Source organism: Neoarius graeffei, chromosome 26, assembly GCF_027579695.1.
Source record: "Neoarius graeffei isolate fNeoGra1 chromosome 26, fNeoGra1.pri, whole genome shotgun sequence".
Lineage (NCBI taxonomy): Eukaryota > Metazoa > Chordata > Actinopteri > Siluriformes > Ariidae > Neoarius > Neoarius graeffei.
The window spans coordinates 37429826-37447543 of NC_083594.1; the positions used below are offsets into that span (position 1 = coordinate 37429826).

The following is a 17718-nucleotide window of genomic DNA, read 5'->3' on the forward strand; positions in this document are numbered from 1 at the left end:
GGGGAGCAGTTGGGGGTTAGGTGCCTCACTCAAGGGCACTTCAGCCTAAGGCCACCCCATCTTAACCTAACTGCATGTCTTTGAATTGTGGGGGAAACCAGAGCACCCAAAGGAAACTCACACAGACACAGGGAGAACATGCAAACTTGACACAAAGGCCCCCTTCAGCCACTGGGCTCAAACCCAGAACCTTCTTTCTGTGAGGCGACAGTCCTAACCACTACACTACTGTGCCGCCAACACCACCAAAGCTCGCAGTTCCACAGCTCCCCACCTCCAACCTGCTGGAGTATCCAGACCAGAAGTGAGTCATATTACATATATCATATTCCATATGTATGTACATATGAGTCATATTACATACGAGTTGGCTACACTCCAGAATAACATTGCCAATGTGTTGGCATTCAGGGAGGTCAGCCACCCAACAGCTCAGAGATGCCTGCTGCCAGTGGCTGCTGAGGGAAGACTGCGATACCCATGACCTCATTGATCAAGTGGTACTGCAGCAGCTCCTTATTTGGCCAACAGTTGAAGAGGCAGTCTGGGTCCAGTGCCACTGCGTGGCATCACTGGAGGAAGCAGTCAGGCTGGCAAAAGAACATCTGGCAGCATTTCTGGAAGCAGGTACACCCGCCCCTTCTTTCTCTCTCTCTCACTCAGTCACTCATGCATACTTCTTCTCTGTGTCTCCCCACCCCTATCCCTGCAATATGGAAGTGGGGATCAATTCCCCCAAAGCTCACTCCCCAAATCCATGTCCATCCCTGTTTTCCCTCACCCCATTATGATTCCATGACAATGTTGCTACTAACTCACTCTCTCTATCTCTCTTTCTGCGCATGTGCGGTGCGAGTGGGTGGAGTGGAGCGTGTGTGAGTAAGTGCGTGCTGAAAGTTTGGCTGCCGTGCCATAAACTTTTGTCCTTTTTCTACCTTTTTTCTATCTTTTCTTTTTTCTTTTTTTTGTATACGGTTTGTTATTAGTTTATTGTTGTTTGAATTTTGTTAAAAGTGCACGCGCCAGGCGTCTGCTTCCTTTTGGAAGTATGGCGGCGCGAAGTGCACCTGAGCAGCGTTTTGGCTTTCTAACGAGGAAGCATGGTATTAAAATAGATTCACCTCTTTCAGTGGAGGAGATCAGTTTGGCTGTGGGAGGTTTAATTGGCCATGATAATGTTTTGTCTGCATCTCGCATGAACAGGGCAGTGGTTTTTATTCCTTGCTTCTGTTGATTTGGTAAACAAAATGGTGGAGACGGGGGTAGTGGTTGAAGAGGTTTTTCTCCCCGTTTTACCTTTGTCGAGCCCTTCAAGAAAAGTAATGCTTTCTAATGTGCCCCCTTTTATTAGCAATGATGTGCTTACAGAGGTCTTATCCCATTACGGAAAAGTAGTATCTCCCCCAAAAATGATACCAATGGCAACCAAATCTCCGCTATTAAAGCATGTTGTCTCGTTTCGAAGGTTCGCTTATATAATTTTGAAAGACAAAGTAGAACTTGAAGTCTCTCTGAATATTAAGGTGGACGATTTTAATTACACGATTTATGTGACCACAAATACATTGAAATGTTTTGGATGTGGACAGCTGGGGCACCTGGCGCGTAATTGTCCAGATAAGGTGAAACCGAACAATGTGAATTTAAAAGAGGGTATCCCCAGTGATGAAAGATCTCAGGAAACACCCAATACTAAGAATGATGAGGCACCTGCGGGTGAGGAGGGTGAAGGTGCGGGCGATGGGAATGGTGAAGGAGAGGTAGCCCCTCCGGCTGAGACACCAGAAGATGGTGACTCAATGGATCTCGCTTCGGAATCTGAAATGCCCGCTGCTTCGCAGGGTAGTTACACAGATCTAGTGGAACAAATCTTTAATGAAGTTATTAACGAACATAACCCTCCTATAGAAGCTGAAAATGTTTTTAAAATGCCGTCTAAGAAAAGGGGTCATCCAGGCTCTAGAGGCAAAGCAAAGAAGAAGAGTCTGACAGTTGATGTGCCTGATAGTGAGAGCGATTATGCGTCTGACTGTAGTGTTACCTGCAGTCTACGCACAAGCGGCTTTTCTCAACAGAATTACAGTGTCGAAGATATCAAAGCGTTTTTAACCAAAACTAAACATGCAAGGAATGTAAGGATTGATGATCATTTTGCAGATGTTGATCAGTTTATTGCAAAGGCCAAACTGTTTATGTCAGAAGGGGGATTTACCGATCAAGAGGGCTTCCGTTTAAAAAAGATACTGGGCAAGTTAAATGATAGTGATGTTAAAAATCAATTGTAATTTTTTCTCTATGATCATTATGTGTCTTAAGTTCTATATTTTATATTTCCTTATGTGTGAATTTCTAATTGCTTCGTTGAATTTAAATGGAGCAAGGGAACGAAATAAGAGAGCTATTGTGTTTGAAACTTTTAAACAAAAGAGAGTTGATGTTGCGTTTGTTCAAGAAACTCACACAGATATAAGGAATAGTGATGACTGGGCGAGTGAATTTACTGGTGTATCAGTTTTGAGTCATAACACCTCAAATTTTGGGTGGATGTTGCTATTCTTTTTAGCCACAATTTTATTCCATGCTCCTATGAAATTAATGAAATTATTAAAGGCAGGCTTTTAAAAGTAAGAGCCAAATATGATGGTAAAACCTTTGTGTTTGTTTGTGTTTATGCACCTACTGATGCATTAGAGCGCATACTTTTTCTACAAACACTGGATGATGTTCTTAAAACTTGTGATTGTGAAGACATCTTGCTTGTTGGGGGAGATTTTAATTGCACGGAGAATGGCATAGATCGCAATCATATAGAGCCTCACATGCCATCTCGTAAAAAGTTAGTTGAAATTTTAAAGGTTCACAATCTTGTAGATGTTTGGAGAAGTCTGCATTTAAATCAGAGGCAGTATACATGGGTCCACTCATATAATAACATGCTGTCCTTGGCAAGGCTAGATAGATTTTATGGGTTCAAACACCAGTTCAATTTCTTTAGGAGTTGTAACATTGTACCAGTTGGGTTTTCTGATCACTGTATGGTAACATTCAACATATTTATTAGTACTTTTAAACCAAAGAGCGCTTACTGGCATTTTAATACCAGTTTATTGCAAGACAAGCATTTTAGGGATGTTTTTAATTTTTTTTGGGATCAGTGTAAGAGTACAAAGCCTGTTTTTAGGTCAGTACAGCAGTGCTGGGATTTTGCTAAGGTCCAGATAAAAATGTTGTCCCAACAGTATAGCTTCAATGTCACGAGGGACATCTCCAATCGTATGACTGCCTTAGAGATTGAGATTTTGAATCTTCAAGGGGACACAACTGGCAATGTAACGGAAAAATTGAAAATTAAAAAGAACTTGCTGGCCGAGTTATTAGGGGTTAAGGCTCAAGGAGCTCTGGTCAGGTCACGTTTTCAGTCTATTGAACTCATGGATGCACCTACCAAATTCTTTTTTAATTTGGAAAAGAAAAACGGTCAAAAAAAAGCTAATGCAATCTTTGTCGTCAGAAGATGGCACTATTCTGTATGCTCACACTGACATTCATAAAAGAGCACGGGTATTTTTTGAGAATCTTTACAAGAGTGAGATCTCCTATGAGCAGGCTCCAGAGAATGTCTTTCTGAATAATTCACCCCAGATGTCCAGCTCGGCAAATGCAATCCTCGGAGGGGTGATAACCCTGGAGGAAGTGTTTACAGCCCTCCAAAGTATGGAGAGTGGAAAGGCTCTGGGGATTGATGGTCTACCGGTTGCATTCTAAAAAAGCTTTCTGGCCTGAAGTAGGCACAGATTTGCTGGAGGTGCTTAGTGACAGTTTAACCAATGGGTGGCTGCCACAAAGTTGCCGAAGAGCTGTGGTGACATTGTTGCCAAAAAAAGGGGATCTAAATGACATAAGGTCATGGAGGTCTGTCTCTGTCCTATGTGTGGAATATAAAGTGCTCTCAAAGGTTCTGGCCAATAGGCTTAGGAAAGTGGTAGGAGAGGTCATCCATCCTGACCAGACTTACTGTGTGCCTGGAAGGTTGATTTATGACATTTGGTTCATTAGAGATATTGTAGATGTTGGACAGCGTCTAAATTTAGATTTTGGACTTATCTCAATAGACAATCAGAAAGCGTTTGATAGAATTGAGCATAACTATTTATGGAATGTCTTGGCCGCATTTGGTTTTAATTCTGATTTTATTAAATATATAAAAGTCTTATATCGTGACATTGAAAGCATACTAAAGGTTAATGGTGACTTGTGTGCCCCTTTTAAAGTGTTTAGAGGTATTAGACAAGGCTTTCCCTTGTCTGGGATGTTATATTCCTTGGCAATAGAGCCACTTTTGATTAAACTGAGAAATGAGGTTGAAGGTGTAATGCTTCCAAATTGCACTTTTAAGTTTAAATTATCAGCTTGTGCTGACGATGTGGCTATTCTTGTTAAGAGCCAGAGGGATGTGAATGCCATGTTGGGATTACTTAATGATTTTAAATTGCTATCCTCTACTAAAGTAAATTGGGGAAAGAGTGTGGCTTTGTTGATGGGGGACTGGAAGAATGGCCCACCCAATTTACCTGAGGACCTACATTGGTGCAGAGAAGGTTTTAAATACCTGGGGGTGTTTATCGGGAATAATGATTTTATGCAGAAAAACTTTGAAGGTGTTTTAGAGAAAGTGAAAGGCCGTCTTGGTAGATGGGACTTTTTAATGAATAAACTGTCTTATAGAGGCAGAGCGCTTATAATAAACAACCTGGTTGCATCATCCCTCTGGCACAGGCTGGCCTGTATAGACCCTCCTGTCAATGTGCTTTCAAAAATTCAATCTGTTCTGGTCAAGTTTTTTTGGGACAACCTACACTGGGTGCCACAAAGTGTTTTGTTTTTACCCAGAGAAGAAGGGGGACACGGGTTGGTTCATTTACAGAGCAGGACGGCTGCTTTTCGTCTACAGTTCATACAGAGACTGCTTAGTGGGACTGCGAAGAGCAGCTGGGAAGCTGTAACTTGTGTCATTCTGCGCACTTTTGAGGGGCTGGGGCTTGACAAGACGCTTTTCTGGATGGACCCTAAACGTCTGAACTTGAAGAAATTTCCTATTTTTTATCGGAACCTTTTTAAAGTATGGAGTCTTTTCAAGATTGGGAGGACTATGAGCTCTACATCTCTTTTTTGGTTTCTGCAAGAGCCTTTGATCAATGGCTCCATATTAGACCTCTCACATAATCAGTCTTTTCCTGCCCTCAATGGAGTTCTCTGTAAGGCTAAAGTTCTCACCCTGAATGACTTGATCAATTTAGCAGGTCCTTTGTTTCAAAATGCGAATCCAGTGGCTAACCAATTAGGAGTAAGGTCATCTCGAATGATAAAGCAGCATCTTGGAAAGTGGAAGGGGTTCTTTACAGAAGATGAAAATAAGTTGTTGAACGATTTTTCTGTGGGCTTGCTGTCTCCAAATGACACTGATGTATTTCCTAATTTTACTGTAACTGCAGATTTGGATGACTCCTCAGGTGTTTTACTTAAATCCGAGCCTATATTTTTTCTTGGTTGTAACCTTGCCTCTGGTAAGGCATTGTATAAGCTATGTGTTCTGGCTATGAACAAAAAACACCTTGATAAAAGAATTGACACTCCGTGGCGTGTTGTTTTGCAAATCACTGGGGGGGTTAAACCACAATGGAGGGTCTTTCACAAGTCACCATTACCTAAGAAATGCGGGGACTTACAATGGAGGATTTTACATGGGGCAGTGGCGGTTAATGCTTTTATTTCAGTTTTAAATCCTAGTGTAAGTGAACAGTGTCCTTTTTGCACAATGAAGGAAACCATTTTTCATGCTTTCATGCAATGTGTGAGACTGAAACCTCTTTTTACCCTTTTAGAAAGGTTATTTGGTGGTTTTAATGAAAACTTTTTAATGGAAACTTTTATTTTAGGGTTCAAATATTGCCAGAAGCGCAGGTTTAAATGTCAATTATTAAACTTTTTACTTGGACAATCCAAAATGGCTATTTATGTGAGTAGGCGAAATAAAATAGAGTTTGACTCCGGTTACAATATTTTAATGGTGTTTATGATGTCGGTGAAATCAAGAATTTTAATTGATTTTCGTTTTTACAGTGAAATGAATGATCTTGGGGCTTTTGAGAGGATATGGTGTTATAAAGATGCTGTGTGTTATCTGGAGGATGATACACTTAATTTTAACAGCCTGTTAGAGGACTTGCAGCCTGATTAACTGTGTCAATTTTATCAGAATTGTGCATATGTGTATTTATTTATTTATCTATTTTAGGCTGCATTTTTACTCTTTTATTTATTTATTTTTTTAATGATTTTTAAATACTGGTAAAGACTTGTAAAGACTTTGTTTTAAGGACATGGTATGCTTGTGTAAGCAATTTGTATTAAATGAAGTTTGAAAGTCAAGTCTCTCTTTCTCTCTCTCTCTCTCTCTCTCTCTCTCTCACCAGCTGGAATAATCCATGGGACAAAGACTGGCCAGGTCTGCAGGTGTGGCAGGAAAGCCAGGCATTTCCAGGATCAACATCCCCTTAAGGAGGCAGGGATTCTGATCCACATTCCTGACACACCTCCGGCCTCCCCTGACCGAGCAGGAATGTACAGAATTGCAGTTAGTATTCAAGGGAGTACACATCACACCTTGTTGGACTCACATTGTAATCAGACCACAGTTCATCAAAGCCTGATTCAGTGCAGAGCATTGGGAAATGCACAGTTGGTGAAGGTGAGGTGTATGCATGGGGATAGTCACAAATCTCCATTGGTGCCTGTCTCTGTCCAATTTAGGCACAAAATGTGTAGTGTGGAGGTGGCAATTAGTCTGTGCCTCTCCCACCATGAATTCTGGGAACAAATTGGACAGGGTTTAAAGCATTTAGTCAAGCATTTATTTGTGAATGGGTCTGACTGCAGCAAAATATGGGAAGATTCCAGTGCAGTGTTATCTGGGAGGTGGTCCCAGGGCCATCTGTGTCAGTTCCATGTCAGGGTGACATGGAGGGCGGGACTGGGTCCACCCCTCCCCTCTCTGCAGGGATTTCTCCTTGGGATTTCCCATTGGAGCAATCACAAGACGAAACCCCAAGGCACACATTTGGCCAAGTGAGAGTAATCAATGGTCAAAACTTCCAGCCAAGCATTGCACACTCCTACCCATATTTTTGTGTGATTAAAGATAAAATATTACAGTATATCAAGTGATGCAGGAGAGGAAAAGATCCAGTTGTTGGTCCTGAAGAGCCGTAGGAAACCTTTTATTCCACATGGCTCATGACAATCCCATGGCAGGGCATTTAGGTCAGAATAAAACACTGAAATGACTCATGGCCTGTTTCTGTCGGTCGGGAATTCATGGTGATATTAGCAGGTGATTTGAGACATGTTGTGAATGTCAGTTGGTGAATCTGCTGGCTACCCCAAAAGCACCACTGCACCCTTTCCACTGATCAAATTCCCCTTCGAAAGAATTGGTATGGTAAAAAAAAAGTTTGGTAACTTTTTTTTTTCCTCTTAATTATTGTTTGTGTCACAATAAAATAAAATTGCACCTCTAAAGTGGTAGACATATTGTGTAAATCAAATGGTGCTAACCCCCCAAAAATCCATTTTAATTCCAATTTGTAATGTGACAAAACAGGACAAACACCAAGGGGGATGAATACTTTTGCAAGACACTGTACATACTTCCACTGAGAGACATGGGATGCAGCTCAGATTGTGGCTACTCTGTTGGCAACAAACGTGTTAAATCTGGATGTCTCATTCTTTGTCTTTGAGCACTGGTGTGCTGTCAGTCCAAAAAACGGATGGTTTGAGAGGTAACTCAAGCTCTGCTTGCACTGCTACTGTGGCTGCGGTGAGTTCCTTTCTTGGGATGGTGATAGTCTTTAGGGGAGCAACCCTAGCTTTGTCCATCAGAAAAGTGCAGTGAACTAGGTGGTGTTGATTCATCATGCGCAAGTGGGAGACAGTATCATAGTCACTGTCACTTGCATCAGAAAAGTGATGCAACTGTGACCAGACCAGGTGTATAAACCCATCAAGTTTAAGGCATTGTCTGATCTTATAGGCTTCCAACAGACACAAGTCTCTTAATCATGTTGACCATCTTTTTTTAAGACTTTCAGGAATTTCCTCATCCCATCCAAACATCAAATGGCAGAGCTCCTGAACGATCTGTTTAGCATGGAGGATAACAGGTGCCAGCATGCCCAACGGCTCATAAATGGAACTTATCATTGATAGAATTCCATGCTGGGTGAGTGGTTTGTCTTGGAGCTGGATTTGGAATTCAAATGAGTCTGTCTCTATGCACCATCATACACCTAGTGCTCTTTCAACAGGCAAGAGGTCTTGTTCAAGATCTAAATCCTTGATGTCACTGGCTCGGTCCTCCTCCTCTGAGAGAATTAATACTCTGCTATTACCGATCCACTTATTGAGCTTAAATCCACCTTTGGTGCACAAAGTGATGAGGTTCTGAACAAGTGTCTGTGCTTCTTCCTCAGTCTCCACAGACTTCTGACAATCCTCTACATGGAAGTTTCTGAGAACCATTGTGATGGTTTCTGGGTCAAATTTGCCCTTGTTTTCTCTTGCGCACTGTTGAAGTGCAAAACTAGCACAATTTGAAGAGGACATTGCTCCAAATACAGTGGTGCTTGAAGGTTTGTGAAGCCTTTAGAATTTTCTATATTTCTGCATAAATATGACCTAAAACATCATCAGATTTTCACACAAGTCCTAAAAGTAGATAAAGAGAACCCAGTTAAACAAATGAGACAAAAATATTGTACTTGGTCATTTATTTATTGAAGAAAATGATCCAATATTTCATATCTGTGAGTGGCAAAAGTATGTGAACCTTTGCTTTCAGTATCTGGTGTGACCCCCTTGTGCAGCAATAACTGCAACTAAACGTTTCCAGTAACTGTTGATCAGTCCTGCACAGTGGTGTGGAGGAATTTTAGCCCATTCCTCTGTACAGAACAGCTTCAACTCTGGGATGTTGGTGGGTTTCCTCACATGAACTGCTCACTTCAGGTCCTTCCACAACATTTCGATTGGATTAAGGTCACGGCTTTGACTTGGTCATTCCAAAACATTAACTTTATTCTTCTTTAACCATTATTTGGTAGAACGACTTGTGTGCTTAGGGTCGTTGTCTTGCTGCATTACCCATCTTCTCTTGAGATTCAGTTCATGGACAGATGTCCTGACATTTTCCCTTAGAATTTGCAGGTATAATTCAGAATTCATTGTTCCATCAATGATGGCAAGCTGTCCTGGCCCAGATGCAGCAAAACAGGCCCAAACCATGATACTACCACCACCATGTTTCACAGATGGGATAAGGTTCTTATGCTGGAATGCAGTGTGTTCCTTTCTCCAAACATAACGCTTCATATTTAAACCAAAACATTCTATTTTGGTCTCATTCATCCACAAAACATTTTTCCAATAGCCTTCTGGCTTGTCCACGCGATCTTTAGCAAACTACAGATGAGCAGCAATGTTCTTTTTGGACAGCAGTGGCTTTCTCCTTGCAACCCTGCCATGCACACCATTGTTGTTCAGTGTTCTTATGGTAGACTCATGAACATTAACATTAGCCAATGTGAGAGAGGCCTTCGGTTGCTTACAAGTTACCCTGGGGTCCTTTGCAACCTTGCTGACTATTACACACCTTGCTCTTGGAGTGGTCTTTGTTGGTCGACCACTCCTGGGGAGGGTAACAATGGTCTTGAATTTCCTCCATTTGTACACAATCTGTCTGACTGTGGGTTGGTGGAGTCCAAACTCTTTAGAGATGGTTTTGTAACCTTTTCCAGCCTGATGAGCATCAACAATGCTTTTTCTGAGGTCCTCAGAAATCTCCTTTGTTCATGCCATGATACACTTCCACAAACATGTGTTGTGAAGATCAGACTTTGATAGATCCCTGTTCTTTAAATAAAACAGGGTGCCCACTCACACTTGACTGTCATCCTATTGATTGAAAACACCTGACTCTAATTTCACCTTCAAATTAACGGCTAATCCTCGAGGTTCACATACTTTTGCCACTCACAGATAAGTAATATCGGATCATTTTCCTCAATAAGTAAATGACCAATTATAATATTTTTGTCTCATTTGTTTAACTGGGTTCTCTTCACCTACTTTTAGAACTTGTGTGAAAATCTGATTTTGTTTTAGGTCATACTTATGCAGAAATATAGAAAATTCTAAAGGGTTCACAAACTTTCAAGCACCACTGTATGTGCACAACCATCTTATAATCTTGTAGCTCTTTGTTACATTCTCCATCAGGCTACCACAGAAACCTTAAGGAGGTCCGAGTCCTCTTCTGGCACTCTGACTTGATGGAATATTGCCTCAATATCAGCCATAAAGGCAACAGGTTTTTGGCATAGTCTGGTAAGGACACCAATGAGGCTGTTAGTTAACCCTCTGGGGTCTGAAAGTATTTTCTGACATTCTAATGATTTTGGCATGCTCTGATGTCAGTTTCAACAAATCTAAGCAATAGTTTCAAAGTCATGTGACCTTTTTGTATTCAGCACAAGTTCAGCTACAATAATATCAATGTAGTATGTATGTCCTAATTGTACTTTTTAAAAAATAACAGATAAATGAATATGTTGTAAAAAGCAGTTTTAGAACTGTGTTGGAATGAGTGAAAAAACATTACCTACCCATTCCAACGAACCATTTTGGTCACTTGAGGTGATTCTGTTCAGTCTTAGGAACGTATCATACACAAAAACGTACATCTGCTCCATTGATTTGAACAATTAAATGGCCATCAAAACATGTATGTCCTGTTGTTTTGGGATAAAGGGTGGGCGATCACTCTTCTCATTGAATATGCAAAAGGAATGTTCACAGGTCAGCCCAGGTAAATGCCCCCCACACCCCGCCCACGCACGCGCGCGCGCACACACACACACACACAAATATCTTTTACAAAAAAACAACTGAAAAAAGTAATTTTGTGTCATTTATTTGAATATCTAAACAGTATTTTTGAACATGCACAGAAATATTGAACATCACTGTCTTTTGTGCTGCTTTTCAACACAGTTCCTGGTCAACTGGAGGCAAAGGGGAACATCGCACTCCTTGCACTTCCATGGAGTGTTGTTTCTTGCCACTGTCCATCCTGTACAGGATACAGGTCTTGTGGCCGTAGGATGCCACCTTGCTGAAATTGGCATTCAGTGTAGCCACTGGAACAGGCACATGATCAGATATAGAGATCTTGCAGTCACGTGACCGGAAAGTACACAACCGCCATCTTGTCAGTCAAAAACACCGCTGAATACTGCTGCACTCGTGTACAGAATGGATCAATTTCAACCGACGGACTACACGGCTCATTTTTCTAATGAACAGATAACTAGATATATGTCTAAAATAAACGATCTACAGATTAGTGACCCTTATGGCTTTCCGGACGGAGTTTTCACGACTGGATTTTGAACTGCCAGTGGAATACCCAGACGTGTATAATTACCTCATTAACTTTCCCTCGCTGTTCAGTGGTGAAGCACTGCGTGCCTATAAATCTCTGGACAGTTATCTTTACAGAAATTCAGGATTTGTCAGCGACTCAGATGTGGCATCTTGTAAACAAGAATCCTCATTGGATGGGTAAGTCACTTAAGTATTGAGTATAGCACTGACCAGCCGATTATAGAATAAGGTAATTCCAGCTGTAATTCCAAGTCGTCCGTCTTGTTTACATGGATCTGGTGCTGGAGAGGTAGAGGCTTGGCAGTGGAGGTTTGAGTGGCTGTTTTCTGAGCTTAGTCAACAGGCCGGCTCTGCAGCCTCGCTTTTGCTTCCACTCCCGATGCCGCCTCCTTTGCTTTGCTTCCGATAACAATCCACGGAGACCCCGCCGGTCTCGCTATCTCATCCGAAATGTTGTGCATGCGATGGAAATCGCTACAAACCGTCATTTTCTGCTGGAAACCAATGCCCAGTAAGTCCATACGGTTGTAGTGGATATTGAAGTCCAGTACAGACGAACAACACGCAAAAATCTCATCTCATTATCTCTAGCCGCTTTATCCTTCTACAGGGTCGCAGGCAAGCTGGAGCCTATCCCAGCTGACTATGGGCGAAAGGCGGGGTACACCCTGGACAAGTCGCCAGGTCATCACAGGGCTGACACATAGACACAGACAACCATTCACATCTATGGTCAATTTAGAGTCACCAGTTAACCTAACCTGCATGTCTTTGGACTGTGGGGGAAACCGGAGCACCTGGAGGAAACCCACGTGGACACGGGGAGAACATGCAAACTCCACACAGAAAGGCCCTTGCCGGCCCCGGGGCTCGAACCCAGGACCTTCTTGCTGTGAGGCGACAGCGCTAACCACTACACCACCATGCCGCCCACACGCAAAAATACACACAAAAAACATAAAAAACGTGCACAGGTAGGGAGAGCTTGTAGCCGCAGCCGTTGTAGTATAATTGTATATAGTAGGGTTTTCCAGAAGAAAAGGTAGAAGTAAAAGCAGAAGTAGAACCAGAAGTAGAAGGCGAAATATGGCGTTTGACCGACAAGATGGTGTCTGTCACAATCTGGATCGGCTGTGACGTCACATGCAAGTGCTCCATTGACTGTTTGGCTGGGATCTTATTTGACACACCACACAGCTGTGAAGTGAACTCTTCCATGAAGGCCTTGTGGATGATTGTTTCCTGTTGTTTCAGTGATATCAGTTCTTTGTGAAGATGTATGCATTTCTGTCAGAGCCCTTTGTCAAGGAACATGATTTACATTCCAATATTTGCAACAAGTTGTATTTGGCGGGCAACTCTGTTCTGGGACCTCCTTGCCCTTCCCTGTGCATACTTGGAAAGCTTTGGGGCAGGGAGAGCACATCTCCCTGCCCTACCATGTGCCTACATGGGAAGGCTAAAGCCGGGAGAGCCACAGTAAACCCCCCAAAACCACCATGCCAGGCAGACTTCCCTGGTTTTCCATGCTTTTATGGAAGAGCCAGCAGGAGGAGCTTGCGGAACTATTAGGTAGGAAGCAAGTTAAACCAAGATGAAATACAATGAGGTGAGTTGAAGCTTCACAGATTGCTAGTTAGGGGAACATAGCGAATAAGTTCATACAGAGACCCTGAGCAGCTATGCAATAACGTTTATTGTTTAATCTAGTGCAATTGAATGAAAAGGGCAGGTCAGGCTGGATGGCACTGCCTCCGGGCACAGTTGGTAAAATTCTGAAATTCAAAGCGGGACAAGAATTGGCCGTTGTTGTCCAAGCCTGGAATATGAGCTGTTCAAACAATGAAATTATCCAACACAGAGGACCATGTGAGGTGCGTCGTGAATCTATTAATAATGGAGGAGAACCCTTGTTAATGATGTTTACAGTTGCTGCCTCATTGTCACAAAGACAGGATTTGCTTCTTGACCAGTATTTACCCCACAGAAGATGAGCTTCATGATTGAGTAGATTCTATTAGAGCAGTGGAAGAAGTGTCAGCTGACAAGGATGATAATTCTTTGGCCATGCATCAGCAAACTGCTGATTTATTCTCACACACACACACACACACACACACCAAACCAATGGAAGGGTCTGTTTCTGTGAATAACTTAATTGCTAATGGAGATTCCAGATTTTCATTATAGAATAATGAGATACTGTTCCATTTACCCAACAGAAGGAGACCAGAACTGGCATTCAGATCTGCAGCCTGTATCCAAGCTGACCCTATCATGGAGTTCTCTACAGATTTAGATAGGTCAGAAAGCCTGGATACAAAGGATCGTCCCTGGGAAATAACACCATATTGCATAATTAAGATGCCCAGACAATTCCCTTTTAAAATTGCTATTGCTTCTTGCACTTCTCAGGAACTCTCTGAAATGATTTGATTTTTCCAAGAGGCAATGAAGCTTGCATCTGGTTTCTGTCTAAGGTGGTGCCTAGAAAGTCTATAGTCAAGTCAAGTTTATTTGTATAACGTTTTTAAGAAGAGAAATTGTTGCAAAGCAGCTTTAAAGAAAATTAAAGACTTTAAACATGAGCTATTTTTATCCCTAATTTATCCCTGGTGAACAAGCCTGTGGAAATGGTGGCAAGGAAAAACTCCCTCAGACAACATGAGGAAGGAATCTTGAGAGGAACCATACTCAAAAGGGTGATAACAGATAGCATGATTATAAATAATTTGCTTCTATAATGGTGTTCTATATTGTCACAAAGTATAACCATGTAACCAGGAAAATCATTATAGTTTTAACATGAGGTCTGTTTTGTTGAAATTATAAACTATTCATTGATTCTTTGAACTTTGTCATTACAAAGAGCAGATAAATTGATTATTTGGCTTTTTTTTTTCGATTATTTGGCTCTCCCCCCCCCAAAAAAAAAATTTACAGGGCGCTATGCCTATAGGGTTAATGTGAGTTAGAGATTGAGTAGTTGGGTGGTGACATCATTCTGCGATGTAGGAGCCGGCCCCGAGGTTAATTTGGGAGCATGGTGAATGTAAACAAACCCACTGTTGCTGGGAAACATGAACTTGTAGATGGAGCCAACCGGACTCCAGGGCTTGGATTCTGGAGTTCATGGTGGCAAGTAATGCTGGGTGCTGGACAAGGAGTTATTTGGGTCTGCAGGTGTGGCTGATGGGCTGAGACTCATGCTCTTTTAAGCGGCGGAATGGCTGGAGCTGTGGGCAATGTTTTAATTTTCGGTGGCTTCCCTAGAAGCAGAGGAGCTGAAAATATCTACAGCTGGGGGCTTGATGCGGATGGCCTCCATCACAATGCAAATAGTTCCTTGAGGGAAGCTCTGACTGGAGCCACGATGCTATTTATTAACATGATTTCCAGGAGCCTAGGTGCAGGCTATTCATTAATCCTGGGAGCAGAAGACTTCTGTAGGTACATTCAGTCCGTCTCTTTTAACTACATTTCCCATCAGCCAACTTCTGCGTTGACCTGCGTCACGCTGGGGCGGGATCACCAACGTCACATCCTCCATGAAAACATAAGAAACACGGAAACGCCTAGCTCCTCCTCTTTTGGCGCCGTGATTTCAACACGGACACAAGGAGGAATCGCTCGCTCCACCGAGTGAACCCAAAAAGACGTCTTTTCTTCTCTTTCTTGCAAGATCCATGATTCAGCGCGATTTCTTTGTTTACCACTGGCCACAGTAGATTCTAGAATCGTGCGATTTTTAAACTCAACTTGAGTTACAACCGGTTTTTCATTTGTTCCTTATAAGTACGTACTACTGCAGACCAGGCAGTTATTTTAAAGTTAAGAAGCGATTGAATCCTTTTTAACTCAAAAGCTGTGCACATTATTTTGATCAGAGACTTTTCTTTTCATCACGAGCGACCATGCGTCGGACCAAGAAATTCTCTGCGCCTCACGGAAGTGACTCACGTGCTCCACAACAGCAAAACTCCAAATGTCTCGGAAGATCTCTTCATAATCTTGCTAGAGGCAAGATACTGAGTAAGACTTGGCATTTGGGCAAAACCTAGTCTTAGGAATTAGCTTTTATTGAAGTAGTGTGAATTTAAACTCAGGTTTAATTGTTTACACTGTTCGACACGCAGTGTTGAATTGATGATTGTTATATTTTGTTAATCTCTCAATTGTTTGATTGATAGGCTGTGCATGCTTCTCTTTATTCCTACTAACATACTTAATTCTCTTATGATACATCTTGACCACATCAAGATTTCAGTGGATTCAGTATTGTTATAAGCTAGTGAAATTAGCCTACGGCTAATTCTTTTGTCCCATTAGCCTCCAGGGCTAAGGGTATTGTCTCAAGGGAACACGTGGCGGTCCTCCCCCCAGACTCACATACACACCTTTTGTTTTAACTCCACGAGGTAGGGTCCTTGGGCCTTAGCTAGCCACACGGCTAATTCTTTTGTCTACTTAGCAACACAAGGCTAATCTAGGCCTCCACCACGTGGCCACACACAAACACACCTTTAGCTAGCAACCAGAGCTAAATCCTTTGTCCTCAAACCCCACGTGGTGACACACCCTCCTTAGCTAGCCACACGGCTAATTCTTTTGTCTACCTTAGCAACACAAAGCTAATCTAGGCCTCACCACATGGTCAAACACACCTCAGTTAGCATCCCACACTAGCTTCTTTCTTTTGCTAGGCCATAGGCCCAACCATGTGGTCAACTCCTCCCCCACAAACACGCGTGGAGTTAGCTACCAGAGCTAATCCTTTCTTTGTTCAGGCCACACACACAGGCTAACTCTTTGTCGACCACATGGACACAAACACACCTTAGCTGGCAATCCATGCTAACTCTTTTGTTCTCCTCAAATCCCACTTGGACACACACACACAGACATACCTAGCTAGCATCCCACGCTAGCCTTCTGCTCAGGCCATAGGGCCTTTCACACACACACACACACACACACACACACACACACACACACACACACACACACACCATGTCATATTTGTATATAATGATTCCATCTGCTATTATCCATTTTTATCTTTGTTATAATACATTCATTTATTATTGAAACTGTGTGTTTATTTGTGTTCCAATATTAATGAGGTCACACAATCTCCAAAGAATTCAAAAAGGTGCATATAAGTTATGTAATACGGTAAGTGATCATAATAATTTGGAATATACCATAATTTAGCTGTTTGGTAATTTATTATTAAGCACCTAAATTAATGGTATTAATTAATGAGACTGATTCCCTGAGTGATTTAATGATAATATGAGACTGATTCAATGAAAATGATTCAATTTAAACGATTCAAATGAGACTGATTCAATTTAATTATTAATCTTCAGATTTAATGAGACTGATTTAATGAGATTGATCACTTAATAATTACCAAATGCACCCACACTTCTGTTAGGTTAGATTTTATTATATGTAGGTTATATGTAGGTTTATATAAGTATTAATTCTTGGCCAAGAAGTTAGCAAATTATTCTGTGACAAAATTATATTATTAGTTGAAATGACCTTATGTCTCGGCTGGACATTGTTTGGGAACATTTTGTTTATTATTGATATGAAATGTGTATTTTTGATCAGAGATGTGTCTGAAAGATCCGCCAAGGTCTGTTTTGATGTCAGATCGACCCACACACACTCACTTTGAATCTGAATCTGTAATGGTAGAATTAAAGCTGCATTTAGTGATTAATTAGTTAGTTTTATAGTTTTAAGTTAGTTTTATTATTACAGAATATAATTTAGGGTTGTTAAGACTTTATGATTCTAAGGTTTTTAGTTTAAAAGCATTAAACTAATTTAGTTTTTGGTTTTTGTTATGAGTTTAATTCTGAATCCTGTTAGTTGGTTTGCCAGACATATTCTCATTTTTCTTATGTTTCGTATGACTTTCTTGTTAAGTTTGTTCTTATTTTTTTTGTTTACTTTCTTATAACATTGTTAAAGACATATTGTTATTTTGCTTATGATTGTCTTACTATATATATTGATGAAATCAAGATGTAATTTACTGACTTGGCACACATTCATGTGTTAAGAAATTATGGTTTTAATATGTTAGCTATTAGATCCTTTTCTGTGTAAACTCATTAATTTCTGATGTATTTGACCTTCTTTGAATAGACTTCGTAGACTAGACATATTATCTGTGTTTAAAAATTCCATGCCCTATGT

The 17718-nt window shown here is 41.3% G+C and overlaps 1 long non-coding RNA gene across 2 annotated transcripts; it reads left to right on the forward strand.

Moving 5' to 3' along the window:
• The first annotated feature begins 862 nt into the window (after window positions 1–862).
• LOC132874642 (uncharacterized) lies at window positions 863–14276 on the forward strand. Of its 2 annotated transcripts, none has more exons than XR_009651688.1 (3): window positions 863–879; window positions 6474–6634; window positions 13725–14276. It is a non-coding gene; the product is annotated as an uncharacterized LOC132874642 (long non-coding RNA). The 2 variants fall into 2 exon arrangements; XR_009651687.1 differs by lacking the exon at window positions 13725–14276 and adding an exon at window positions 8143–8311.
• The last annotated feature ends 3442 nt before the right edge of the window (window positions 14277–17718 follow it).